Source organism: Macrotis lagotis, chromosome 8 (genome assembly GCF_037893015.1).
Source record: "Macrotis lagotis isolate mMagLag1 chromosome 8, bilby.v1.9.chrom.fasta, whole genome shotgun sequence".
Taxonomy (NCBI): domain Eukaryota; kingdom Metazoa; phylum Chordata; class Mammalia; order Peramelemorphia; family Peramelidae; genus Macrotis; species Macrotis lagotis.
In genome coordinates this window covers 112,786,402-112,790,622 of record NC_133665.1, presented here as the reverse complement: position 1 = coordinate 112,790,622, position 4,221 = coordinate 112,786,402, and the positions used below count along the sequence as shown (strand labels likewise).

General features: G+C 34.0%; 1 pseudogene; it reads left to right on the top strand.

Annotated features, from left to right (window-relative positions):
* Nucleotides 1-3,346: 3,346 nt before the first annotated feature.
* On the top strand, nucleotides 3,347-3,731 carry LOC141494934 (large ribosomal subunit protein eL33 pseudogene; annotated as a pseudogene).
* Nucleotides 3,732-4,221: the final 490 nt, after the last annotated feature.

Genomic DNA, 4,221 nt, shown 5'->3' with positions numbered 1-4,221 from the left:
TATCATTATTCCATCCATTCTGATAAGTGGTTCTAATTCTTATGAGTTCTTCTTTTCTTTCCTGTATCTTTAAAACCACATCTTAGTATTGTCTCAGCTCATTCTCAACTTTAGTATTCCTGACACTATTCTTAGAGTAGTAGATTGCACTTTTGTATTTATCCTTTTATTCCATTTTTTAAAAATATGCAAGTTGGTTAGTGAGTTTTCTGAAAAATAACATTGACCTCTTGAGGAATTTTCTTTTTCCTCTCTAATGCAACTATTTATCATTTTGTATTGAAAATATAATTCTTCTGAGTTTCCTGTCCTTGCCAGGTTATAGAAATTTAGTCCCTGGGATCTTATTAATCTTTTTTTCTAAATCTTTTAAACTTCCCCTATCTTAAACCTTTTGTAGAAATGGCAGTCTATGCTTGGATTTCCTTTCCTTTATCCTAAATGTTGGGATAGACTAATCACCTAGCCCAAAGATTCCCAAAAGTTCCACTCTAGAAATCAGTTCTTTCCTTTTAGTAAGAATCTGAGCTAGAATATAATTTCTCCTTGTTGCTGCTGCTCTATTTTTGAGAGTAAGAAGAAGAAAAGGAAGAGTCATAGAGGAGGAGGAGGAGGAGGAGGAGGAAAAGACAGAGACAGAGAAGAGAAGAAAAGAAAGATGAGAAGAAAAGTGAAGAGAGGAGAGTCTCCATCCTTACTATAGTATATCGCTGAGCCAGATTTATAATCTGTTTTTCAAACTTGTCTTTTGGATCTTCTCAATAAATGAACAAAAACAATATTAAAATGTTCACTCACCCCAACACACACACACACACACACACACACACACACACACACACACACACAAACACAGTGGTCTAAGACTCATAAAAAATTAAAATTCTTCTCTCCATTCCTTGATTAATCCATATTTAGCATCCATGTGATTATTTTCATCATTGAGCAAATTCTTCCTAAAACTTGGCTTCTTGACATGTACCTAGTAATCCTGATGTGATATAAGCAAGACGTAGTACAATGGTACAATCACTTCTCTTTCTAGAATTGTTGTTCAAAGTCGTTCCAGTTGTGTCCAAGTCTTTATGATCCTATTTGAGTTTTGTTTTTGACAGAGATACTAGTGTTTTGCTTCTTCTCCATATCATTTTACAGTTGAGAATACTGAGGTAAACAGGGTTAAGTGACTTGCTCAGGCTCACACAGCTATGTTTCTGATATTGGATTTGAATGCATGAAGATGAGTTTTCTCTGAGTGCAGACCCAGTAATGCTATCCCCTGCACTGCTTAGCTATTCTTCACTCTGGTATTATGACTCTCTTAATGTTGCCTGAGATCATAGTAGCTTTTTTTTTGACTACTCTGTCACACTACTGACTAATTATTGAACTTGAAGTATATTTTAATAAACTGAGATATTTTTATATGATCTTTTGTCTACTTATGATTTCTTCAGCTTATATCTATATAATTGACCATTTGAACCCAAATGAAAAACTATACTTTTATATCCATTCATTTACATTTTAATAGATTTGGCTCATAATCTAATCCTATGGATATATCTTAGGAACCAACTCAATCAACCAGCATGTCAGCTATTACTATCAGTTTATGACAAATTTGATAAGTATGCCATCCATGTTATTATTTAAATAATTTATATAAATGATAAATGGCACAAGACTAACAAAGGACAGAGATTTTTCTCTAAGATGACAGCAACTCAATTAATAAACTGTCTTTTAATCTATTTATAAGTCTAGAATCCAAGAAATTATGCTACACGATAGATCAGTTACCTCAAAGGTTTTTTATAATCATATTCATATATCAGTTAAAAAAGCTTATTTCTCCACCTATACATATTTATTCATCTATTTATTTTATATTCCTACTATTGCACTAATGCATTGTATGTATTATAACATGAATGAAATAGAAATAAGTGTAAAAAGAATGTCTTTAGGATGAAAAATAAGATATTTAAAAAAATTTTTGCTTTATTTGTTAACAGTAGAAAAACATGCCCTTTTTTGCTCTTGAAAGCATTTGATTGGATGTGCTTTATCAAAGTCAAGTCAACAAGAATTTATTGAATATCTACTATATGTGAGGCATTGTGCTAAATGTCACAGATACTAAAAAGGTAAGGACAAAATCAAACAAAAACTATATTCAAAATCCTGTATATGTCCTGGTAGAACTGAAAAAATAATAATAATTAATAATTATTCAATGTAATAACCAAAGCAGGTAAATTACTTTTCATTCTGGATTTTTTGAATGAAAGATCCACAAAAGAATAATAAAATAAGTACTCATAATTAGTCCATGACCATAACTTTTCAGTAGGGGTTATAGTTCTCTATGTATAACCAATGAACATATAAAATGAAAAAAGAAAAAGTAAATTGGTTCTGATTTCAACTCCATCAAGAGGTTTCAATAAGAATCCACTCTTTTTTTCTTTAAATAGCATCACACACTAGTTCTTTTCTGCTTTTGTATATTTTAGTTGTGTTTCAAAGAGAGATTATAGAGAGGGGAGGAATGTCTAATGAGGCTGAAAAGATAGGTGATGAAGATCATTTAAAGAATGTAGATTTGAATCTAGAGGTAATAGGGCACTACCGAAATTTATTTAATAAAGGGTTGACACATCAAATCTGAGTTTTAAGAAAATGAATTTGGTGTGTGGTGGATGATGGATCATGGTGGGATAGAGACTTGAGGCAAGGAAAACAAATAGGAAAATACTGCAATAATTCAGGGACAAGATAATGAGAACCTAAACTAGGATGGTGGCTGTGTGAAGAAGGAGATAAGATTGGGTAATTGCTTGAAAATGCGGGGTGAGAAAAATGAAGAGATCAGGATGACATCACATTTGAAAACCTGGGTGACAAGAAGGAAGGTGGTACACTCAATAACACATAAGGAATATTCAAAAGAGGAAAAAGTTTAGGTGGAAAGATAATACAATGAGAGCTAAGATGTAACCCATCCATGCCTGCTCATCTTGTTTGATTCACTGTCCTAGTAAAGAGGAAAACAGAATGGACAGGGCTCTTTCACAACAAACTCTGCTCCAAAGCACAGGACCCATTCTCTGAGGAGCACAAGTCACAGGCACCAATTTTACGAGGAGGTGAGGATTTTCCTACAGGCACCTGTTGGCTATTGCTGCTCCTTGTGTCCAGGTATACAGCTAGATCATAATTAGGTTCAAATGTCAATGCAGGCAGGAAAGGTTGAGAGCTTCACAGCATCAGAAGAGAGTAGAAAAGGGTAGTGTTGTAATATTAAAAGATTATGAGGTACTTCCTCTTTCCTCCATCTTGGAGCCGGAAAGGCCTGCTGGAAACAGGACTTCTACAACAGCAAAATGTCTGGAAGGCTCTGGTCCAAGGCCATTTTTGCTGGCTACAAGAGAGGCCTATGAAACAAGAGAGAACACACAGCTCTTCTGAAAATTGAAGGAGTCTATGCCCGGGATGAAACTGAATTCTATTTGGGCAAGAGATGTGCTTATGTATGCAAAGCCAAAAACAACACAATGACTCCTGGTGGGAAACCCAACAGAACAAGAGTTATCTGGGGAAAAGTTACTCGAGCTCATGGAAATAGTGGAATGGTTTGAGCCAAATTCAAAAGTAATCTTCCTGCTAAGGCCATTGGACACAGGATCCGAGTGATGCTCTATCCCTCAAGGATCTAGAATATGAAAACTGATTAAATAAAATCATACATTTTCTGCAAAAAAAAATTATGAGTAAATGTTAGTTGTGATTGGGTTAGAACATCCCCACAAAGAGTTATCATGGGGAATTAGTGAATTAGCCTGTTTCTCTACCCTCTAATAACTTGGTATTATTCTATAGCCCAGATTTTAGTCATCTTTGATTTAAATCATTTTTCCTTCTTTTCAATAGCTAGAATTTGTCAAATGATCTACTGAAGTTTAGCTACATAGGGGCCATAATATTTACCTCACTTACCAAATTAATTTAATTTTTACAAGTATTTTATTAAGTACTGACTATGGGCCATTTGCTGCATTAGAGTCTGGGCTTAGATGAGAAGGAAAGAGAGACTGCCATCTATTCTTTCAACAAAAGAAGTGAAATTACTTTGATGTGATCTATTATTCATCAAGCTATAATACTGGCTTGTGAACATCATTTTTACTTTCCCATAGAAGTTTATGGTCAAATAAA